At 34.3% G+C, this 10,690-nt stretch overlaps 1 pseudogene; it reads left to right on the top strand.

Annotated features, from left to right (window-relative positions):
• The first annotated feature begins 7,012 nt into the window (after positions 1 to 7,012).
• Positions 7,013 to 10,690, top strand: part of LOC106316355 — a 6,435-nt pseudogene continuing 2,757 nt past the window's right edge.

Raw genomic sequence — 10,690 nt, 5'->3', positions numbered from 1 at the left:
GAGGAAGTTGCAAGGATGATCATCTTAATTTCAAGGATTCTGCTTTTGAGGAAGTCCCAAAAGTGTATGTGATTCAGACCACTGATATATGTTTAGTGTTGTTATGTCCTTTTAGAAACTTGTTGATTTTGTTCTTGTAATGTTTTTAGCTAAAAAGTATTTTACTCATTAGTTGTAATTGCAGTGACAAGAAGGCTGAGGAGAAAAACAGTGACTCCAACTCCAAGGTAAGTAAGTACATACGAACATGTTAGAGGAGAGGACCCTCCGGTTGATGAGTTACTATCATTCAGCACCAAGCAGAAATATTCAAGAGATGAAACCAAGAGACAGAGAACACAAGAAATAGCTGTTGACGCCAGTCTCTCAACATGGTTAACCACATCGCCGACCAGTGGATGCAGCAGCATCTCTATGGGTGCTGAAACCGCAATGTCAGACAGTCAGAGATGTAGAAATACACATCAAACTACTCAAAAAGGGTTTAAAGCTACGATGAAAGACCTATATAGGGAGTGTTAACTACAAAGGAGATAAAACAGTTTTCAGCAACGAGTTCTCCAAGGAATTCGCCAAGAAGAAGCCCTGAATCGCCTATAATCGGAACATTCGATGGTTACTGGAACAATCATTCAATGGCCACCATATAAGGTACAAAGAGCTTTGTGAAGTTATCTTCCTCACTTGTGTGTTGTATTTTCTTAGTAAACAAAAATCATTGGGTGTTATTTTGTGTATGTTGTTTGATTTGATATTCATTTTATTTGTTTTATCATTTCCAAATGTGATTGAAACTTTGGAGTTGAATTTTGTTATATCTTCGTTAGAAATCTTTAATTTTTATCACAACTTTTTTGCTCAAAATAGAACAAATAACGCCAAAGCAATATGGCTCAAAAGACCACTGCTTCAGTAACGGACCAGTGTGTTTCGCCAAGAACAGATTGATCCGAACAACGATCATCGGATGCCGACCCATCAAACTTTTGAGAAAGGGTATAGATGAACGATTACCCAGAACGTGAAAAACAGTTTCCAACATATATAATTAATGTAAAGCAAAAAAAAAAAAAATTTTGTATCATTTTAGTTGTTGTTCTAGGTTTATGCACACGGATTAAGAAAACATGTGATTTTGTATATTTCCATAACAAAAACACAATTAACTATACACCTAACCATATTTCAACCAATAGAAAAATAAAGTGCAGAATCTTTTTAATAAATTTTGCATTGAAACTCTAAAACGACATTTATTTTGAAACGAAATTTTTTCCCTACAACAACAATTAAATCGAAACGGAGGGAGTATATAATTAATTTAAGCTTGCTTGATACAATATTCTAAAATTAAAATGTCACGAGACAACATGTGCACTGTCATTAGAGTACACTAGAGATCCTAACCGCGCTACGCGCGGTTTATATATTTTCAAAATCTATTATTTTATGTATATGTGAAAGTTGCATTTTATATTATATTTAATTTAAAATTTTAGTATACCTAATATGTTTTTTTTTGCTTTTTTTCGATGCGGCTTAAATCATCTTAATTGAAAAAGTATAAATGATATCATAAATAAATGAACAGAAAGTAAATATTTCTCCAATAGTACACTTAAATTATTATTATAGATTATGTCATTAATGTGAAATAGACTTTTGAATTCCAGAATAGATCTCAAACCATTTTTAATATATTTTATGGTGTAATATAAAATTTAGTAAATCAAATTTTATATTTTAACATAATATGAATTAGAAGTATATAAAATATAATACTGAATTTTATTAACACAGTATTTGAATCATCTTTTTTACATTTCTTTGGTTTTTTATTTATTATTTTGAAATGTTAACTCATGAGTTGTTAATTTGTTATACCAGTATCATCGTCTTTCATATAATTTGACTATTTGTTAGGACAAAAACAATGATTATTTGATTAATTGTTGTTTCTTCTTTTAAAGGTATACTAACTTCTTCTTTTTTGAACAAAAAGGTATAGTAACTACTTCTGGATATTTTCTGTTTTTTTTTTCTTGACGTCGGAATATTTTCTGTTTATTAAAATGAAAATGTTGTTTTAATTGTTATGTGATCATTTCTAATGTTCTGGTCGCATGTAATACTCATTTTTCGTGTTTATTTTGGTTTAAATTTTCATTTTTTTTTATCTTTGCTAGTGTTTTGTTATATTTAATCTAATTGATAATATAGTTTGACCGATGTTAAGCTAAAGGGAGCCATGATCGTTTAAGGTGATTAATTTGTTTGTCCCAAGTTGCTAATTACAACCAAACAACAAAAGAATCGGATTAGAAAATAAGATAGCAAGCTAAAGATCAATCAAAACATCATGGGAATAATTAAATTAGCCATATACCATTTCCTCGGAGTGTATTGCTCTCTTACGACTCCTTTTTTGCATGGTTCTAGTTTTGAAAATTAATATGATCCGTAAGAGCTAAAATATTCCAATTCTTAGTCTCGCCCTCATTTTCTCCTCTGGTAGTGGCACACCTTAAAATTCGTCTGGTGGTTAACTGGAGCTGACGTCGGCTGGACCGTCTCCCTCCTGATCTATCTCTCTCTTCTATGTTCAAATGCGGCTGGTGAAAGTATACCCAAACATTCTCCTCCAGCCGGTGGATCCCGCCGTGCAATGGTGTTCTTGTTGTTTCTCACTCAAGCGAATTCCTCTTTACTTTTCGAGATTTGTGTTCATTCTCCATCGAAGGCTCCATAGGGCCTAATCAACCAACAATTTCAACTAAAAACGCATTTCTTACCAACTTTCTTAAGTTGTAAAGCCATTGTTTATTTCTTTGTAAGCAATGTTTTTCTCTTTTGAGAGTTTTGGTTTTCTCCTTATACGATTTTTAGCCTTTTGATTAAAAACAAAACTCTTGATAGGACAAAACATATATTTGTACACGAATGAATATTGGTAATGGCAATTACAATAGAACAGCTTTCAAACTTTTGTCTTTGATCGTCATAACATAGTTGTACTGGGAGATTTCCTATCTCTAGCGTGTTCATAATACATACAAAGAATTAAGATAACTACAGAACCTGACAGGTTTCTTTTTGTTTCATTAACTCCTGATATCTATTTTTAACATCATCAATCATCACTGCTTTTTGCCAGGGCACATCCAGTAGTCCTCTCAGCATTAAGTAAGGCAGCTTATTTTGATTAAGTTATACAATTTAAAACAATCTTATCTTCTTGAACCTTCCCAAACTATGCAAAAACAAAGCAGCTGATCAGTGACTTCATCAATTTTACATATCACTATATGAAGTTAGAGAGCAAGCAACTGAACTTACAAAGAACATAAAATACCTCTGATCGTGCAAGCTTAAGCTCAGCTTCTAATGGAGCAAGGATGGCTTCAATTGGAGGCATGAAATCATCGTTTTGTACAGGATGGCTTTTTGGTGGCTTCCGCAGAATACTCGGCAACCATTGTCCATTGATGCTTTTTTCTCCTCATTGATTTTCTTGATTTCTAGATTCTGCAACACGTTTACTAAGTGTTATTTAGCATAAAAATTAGGTGTAACATTATCCAGCAAAGGAAGGATTCATCAAGCAATAATCTGTTTTACAGATTGGATTCGGTCGAGATACTGTAAGCTCACTTGCAACCAAGAAACAGAACGTAGTAATAAAAGGTCATGTCTACAAATGTTTGACAGTGTATGACATAAAAGTCAAAGACAAACATGATAAACGAAATGTACAAATGTTCAATTAACAAAAACTTAAGAACTTGAATTGTGGTGAAAGGAAGAGATAAACACACTTATGGAATTGAGTGGAGGATGTTCATTGTACGAAGCTGTTGGATAAACACTTCATGATTGTTTTGGTGAATGAATCATATTCCTACTTCTTAGTCTCACAGCCAGGTTGGGGTCAAAAACGGTAAATCCCCGCAGAATACAAGTATGTCTTTCCGCAACAAATCATGCTCGGTCAAGAAAACGTCGCAACGTATGTTCGAATTCTATTTAGATCAAACATAAGCCATCGGAAACATACCCAGACCAGCTACGGATAGGTCTGAGTATGACGATCAGAAGACACGCGTGTTCCGCTCGGTCGCTACGTAGCGACCGAGCTCGAGCCAAGTCCGGTCGCTACGTAGCGACCGAGATCGAGCCAAGCCTGGTCGCTACGTAGCGACCGAGCGTCCGAGCTCGAGCCAAGCTCGGTCGCTACGTAGCGACCGAGCGTCCGTTCCGCTCGGTCGCTATGTAGCGACCGAGCTCGAGCCAAGCCAGGTCGCTGCATAGTGACCGAGCGTCCGTTCCGCTCGGTCGCTATGTAGCGACCGAGCTCGAGCCAAGCCAGGTCGCTGCATAGTGACCGAGCGTCCGTTCCGCTCGGTCGCTACGTAGCAACCGAGCTCTTCCAAAACGTCGATACGACATTAGTCCATGCATTCTCGTCTATCCTTCGAAGCTATCTCCCGAAGACTGTAGCGAACCCATTTCATGTTTTCCACCATTCTAAGTCATCGATCAAACTTTACGGTAAAAACCGCGGAAAGTTCGTTCCTTATCGAAAGAAGCCGTAATAAACGCTTTGAGTCACAAGACGGCCAGACCGTAGCGAACCCATTTCATGTTTCCCGCCATTCACAATTATCGATCAAACTTTACCGTAAAAACCGCGGAAAGTTCGTTCCTTATCGAAAGAAGCCGTAATAAACGCTTTGAGTCACAAGACGGCCCAAAGGGACCTAAGACATGACTCGAGGCCCAACTTACGATTTCTTAACCAACAGCCCGCAAGCCGCATGACGGTTTACGCTTGGTTTGCAAGGAAAGATAAATGTCAAGTTTCCGCGGATAAATATAAAATTTTGAAGATAATTACGAAGATCGAAAAAAATAGAATATCTCCATTTTTATGCTATGACGGCTTAAGGGCAGAAGAGGAATAGCGTAAACCGACCTAGGAGCCAGTATATAAGTTGTCCTAGGCGAGAGGCATGGGAGAGAGACTTTTTTCGGAGCAAACTTAGCACTTAGAGCGATTTAAGCATATTTCCGTTTTTGTTATTTCGAGCTGCGACTCAATTAGGTTTAGCCGTCTTAGGGTTGCTAGAACTAGGAATCTCGCCGACAGCTCTCGAGCCCAGGCTTATACCTTGTTGTAACACTCAAACACAGATTCGGAATAAGATCTATTTTGCTCTCTTTTTACGATTTTTGTACTTTATCGTTGATATCTCGTGTTCTGATTGCTTAGCGTGTGGTATTAACAGATCTCCGGGACCTCTGGGAAATTAGGATTTTTCTAGTTTCCTAATTTAAACGGAAATCGACAGTGCGAATTTTGGTTCCCACAAACCATCATTAAGCACCAAAGCAGTTGATAATTATGGGATGGTTTAGTTCTTCTTCCCAGTCTGAAATGTCATAATCAGAAGTCAGTGAAGAAACATCTTATTGTGGGAACATTCAAAATATGCCGACTTACGCTATAGATTCTTCTTTGTCTACCAAAACCTTCAAAAGAGTAAGCAGAGGCTGCAGGTAGGCGATCAACTTTTAGAGGTACGTTAGTTTTGATTTGGAGGTGTGAAGAGTTGATTTCGGAGGATTAAAGAGGTAGGCCCAGGCTGTCCATTCACCACTTCATGTGTGGTCAACAATATCTACAACATTTTTTAACAAAGAGTATAAGTTTAACGTAAAACAGTCATAATTGAAAAGGAGATGAACAATAGAACTCAAAGATGATATAAATGAATATTATAAATGAATAGACAGCTAACCATATAACTCACCTTTGAAATCCGCATGTGGATGGAGCCGTAACCGGTCTGCGTCAATAGGAAAGCGACAATCTTCAATGGGAGACAGAATAAAGTCGTATGTGAAAGAAACAGTTAGACTATGTTCTGCAACCCGACAGACCTCTTTGCTTTTGGAACCGGTTGTAAATCTTTCCTGGTTTGGGATGCAAGTATCATTTAACACGACTTGATTAACTCTCCTAGGAGTCGAAAATTTTGGGTTAAAGACACAAACCTGTTCGTCCATGATGACCATTTCCAGTCCACTAAAGTTCCATACTTTTTCTGTATTTTTCGGGTGAGATGTGAAATACAAAGCGAGAGGAGATTTCCCGGTTGAATAGGTGACTATCGGTTGGGTTTCGCCATGGCTTGCGCTTATTGAGAGGAGCTTTTCGGGTTTTGATTTGTAGCAAGCTAAAAAGAATGAGGTTATAAAGAATGAAAAAGAGAGGGAAACGAAAGGAAATCATTAAGAGGGAATTAAAACGAACGGTTGATTGCAATTGCATAGGAGGATGTGTAACGAAGATTGGAAGAAGGTGAAAGAAGACGATTGATTCGATGACGATTCTAACTTGGGCCGTATATGAGGCGTGAAGAGTTGATTTCGGAGGATTTAAGGCCATCATTATCCCTGGAACACTTTTTGGGTTTCTTAATTTTTTTTTTTTTTTTTTTTTGCTGATTTAAAAAAAAAAACAAAAAAAAATTAAAAAAGAAACCAATTGCGGGCCGCCACGTTTCAGCGGGGCCCGCAAACAGTCTAAGGAACACACCAACATCGGTCACTAATCCATTACTCTAGTGACCGGTTTTTTGTTTTTTTGTGGGGTCCACATTATATTTTATTTGTTTTTTTGTTAAGGACTCTTGTTATACTCCCCCGATAATTGTGGTCTAAGAGCCCAAACGCAGGAGGCCCGTTTTTAAACAAAATTGGCTAAGTAGAGATGACGTGGCATATTTAAGTCTCCCTGATTGGATGATTTTTTTAAGGACGTGGACACTCCTTTGAGTATATCCCATTTTACTTATTCTTTGATGTTTGATAATATAAAAATATTTCAATAGAAAGCTGATCAACAAACAATTATTTTATGAATCTAAAATGTAAGCCTATAAACAAATTACGAATATAGCCCATCAACAAATGTTTTCTTTTCTAACAAACCCCAAATGACTAAGAAGAAAGTAATCGTGTATGTGATGGAGAGGTTTCACCATTTTTTCCTATAATAATCTAAAATTCATTTGTTGCTCAAAAAGAAGTAATCTAAAATTCATTTAAATCTCAAACTCAGAGAGGCCAAGAACTGAAAATGGCTCAGGGAAGATTATGCAACAGAGACGGCTTGATCTTGACGGCAATGGTGTTAACGGAGTTTTCTAACGTAGGAGTAAACACTTTGGTCAAATCAGTGACTTCCAAAGGAGTTACCCATGTGCGGTTCTCGTCTACTCCTACGGTTTTGGATCTCTTCTTCTTCTTCCTCCTCTTGTCTTCTTCTCCTTCAGGTTTTCTTCATTCTTAATTATGACTCTGTTTCCATGATTCTGATAAGACCATGCTCTTATATAACTTGATCGTCTCTACAGATCAAGATCTCTTCCTCCGCTGACTTCTTTAATTCTTTACAAAATGGGACTTCTTGGTCTAATTGTGTAAGTTCATTTATTTGGTAACCATACGTTAGCATTCAAATCCAAACATCTTCCTAGGTTTCAGATCAGTTATTGGTTGTGTTCTTGAATTGCATATAACAGACCAATGGATAACGGATTTATATCACACACCTGAGTTTTTAATAGTTTATAAAAGAGTACTGATTCAAATAATTATCATTAGTCAATTTTCAAAGAAAATATTTTTAAACAAAGTTTTTGGGTGATATACTTGATTAGTTGTTCCCTTTAATATACCTTCCAATTTACTCCATCCATTTCAGTGTAATGTATGTTTTGGAGTTTTCAGACTTATTAAGAAAATATGTAAATTCTTGATTATAAATGTATTATTTTCTGTGATTAGTTATTTTTTACAATTTTTAACCAATCAAAATTCAGTAAACGCAATTGATGTTTTCGAAATTCACAATTTACCATTATTACATGCATTGAAAATATAAAATATGTATCTTTAGAAACAATTTTTTTTTCTAAAACAATGATCATTTTGAAACGGAGTGAGTAAGTAATTATTCTTCCTTTTATTTGGTGAATTTGTTTTTGAAAAAATAAACAGAAGTGCAGCCCAAATTGCAGGGTACAATGGGATAAAATACAGCTCGCCTACTTTATCTTAAGCCATAAGTAATGTCAATCCTGCATTTACCTTCATATTCGCCGTAATATTCCGGTAATTTATTTTCCAAAGAGATATTTAATAGTTGAATTCACTTTACTTTTTACTTTTTAGAAAAAAGGGTAAATGAATAAATCTCTATGGTTTAGGCCTCACTCTAATTAACTTACTGATCTACAAGATTTGTTTAGCTTTCAAAATGAACTAGAATTGAACCCGCACTTCCGTAAAGATATATATTTGTTTAAAAAATATAATCTTTAAAATATAAATTATTTTTTTATGTACACAAATATTTTTTTGAAAATTTATATATATTAAAATTTATTTTTATGAAATTGTACTAATCATATATTCACCATTTATTTTATTTATTTAAAACGTAATATCATATTAATAATCTACTTTTAAACATTAGTTTTATATGAATTATTACAAATTTGTATTTTTTATTTAAAAGGTTTCTATTCTTGAAATATTTTATGTGACTAAATTAAATTAGCTAATATTATATTTTGAAAATATATTGTATTTAATGTATTATATTTTTGTTTTTCTTTACTATAAAATGTGGCCTAGATTAAATATTTTTTAAAAAAATTGTTTATATAAATGTATTTGGCTTTTACAGGAATTATTTTTTATTTAACACAGGAAATCTTGTTGTTTAAATTTATATTGTTTTCTGTTAGAAAAATATCATCTATGAATAAATTTAGGATATTTTGTTAAATTTTTAGTTAGTGGTCTATTATAAACCATTTTATGGTAGATAAAAATTAGAATCCTAAATTAATAGATTAGATTAGATTTTACATTATGTAAGAATGGAAAATGGGTAATTATTATATATAAGAAATAAGAATGGAAAATGGGTACCTCGTGGAAAACAAACATTTTACCTAAGTCCACACACAAGACGGATAAGATTATTAGATGATAAAAATAAAATATTATGTATATTCGCTACGAGGCATAATTAATTTGAAATTGGACTATAGACCAATTCTTGTTTAATAACATTCACATAATCTTTGTATAGTAGAACAGGGAAAATAAAGGATATAAAGTACCCTTTGGTGTTTACTAACTCGTATTTACAGGCAAGGACGGATCCAGAAAATAATTTAATGTGTGGCACACTATATATTTACAAAATCTTATCAGAATATATATATATATATATATATATATATATATATATTTATTTATTTATTTATTTATTAAAACTTTAATTATATATTAATAAACTGAATTACTCTAAAAATTATAATTTTGTAAAGAATTTTTTTTTTAAAAAAATCACTTTAAAAAACTTGAGTCAATTAATAAGATAAACAGATTTTTATGTAAAATTCTTTTTATTGGTTATTTGAATATATATTAAAAATAAAATTGATAAAATAAAACTTGAATAAAAATATACCTTTTTGAAGGAAGAAAAATAAATATTTTCTATTAGATAGCAAAAAAAACAAAGAAGAAAAGGAAACTTAATTTATAAAAATGTGACTAAATATAATAAAGTAAACAAAAATTTGAAGGGAAAATGCTCAGGTAAACTCGAACATGGATTGCATGTGGCACCTTTCAGCCGTCTAACCATTAGAGCTGACACCATCTATTTGTATGCTCATTTGTAATAGAGATTTAATATGTGGCACGTGCCACACCCCTTCCAAGGGTGGATCCGCCCCTGTTTACTGGTGTAGAATGGAGAAACTGGCGATCAGAAAAGAGAGTAGTCTAGCCAAAGTGTTGGGGACACTATTATCTATAGTAGGTGCACTTGTGGTTACTCTGTACCATGGTCCAATGCTTAGAGCATGTACATCAAAGGTACATGAGGGGTTTATGGGATAAGTTCACACGTTTGCCAAGAAAAAAAAATATTAAAATAACTCCTCTTTCATGAACCTGGTTCTCCTGAACTTTCTGCGGTGAACTTTTCTGTGGTGAGTTCATCACTGTTTTGTGGGCCCCACGACACGTGGTGGTCCACAATTGGTCTGATTCTTTTTTTTTAAATCAAACAGAAAAAAAAGTTTTTAATAATAATGTAAGAGAATTTAGCTTAGGTTACTTAGGTTCCAAGTTAGTCTTAGATCTAGGTTTTAAACTGAAAGCAATGACACAGTCAATTTAACGAGTTCCCGGCCCTCGGCACGGTACGTCTTGTGGGAGAACTTCTGCTCCCAAACTTCACTAGATCAAAGAGACTCTAGAAACACCAAAGTAGTGTTCTAGATAGTTTGTTACACAAGTATCAAATACTCTTCACAAGAGAATACAACAAAGTCCTTAGATCAACTAAACTTAGGCCTAAACTATTGATCTTGTATTGTTGTCTCCTTCCCCTTGCACTTCACCTTGATCTGAATACTTGTTGCTGTCTGCTATGTAACAACCTTCTTGTATTGTACGGCTTAACCTAATCAACATACTCACGTTATGTTTATATGTGACTAGGTGTTTCAGCTGGAGTGGGCCTGCGTGTTCTTGGCCCAAGTCACATCAGCATTGCTTCTGGCCCATCTGTCTTGCCGAAGCCCAAGCTATGTTCACA

Source organism: Brassica oleracea, chromosome C9, assembly GCF_000695525.1.
Source record: "Brassica oleracea var. oleracea cultivar TO1000 chromosome C9, BOL, whole genome shotgun sequence".
NCBI lineage: Eukaryota > Viridiplantae > Streptophyta > Magnoliopsida > Brassicales > Brassicaceae > Brassica > Brassica oleracea.
Note: the sequence above shows the minus strand (reverse complement) of the source record. Positions and strands in the feature narration are given on the sequence as shown.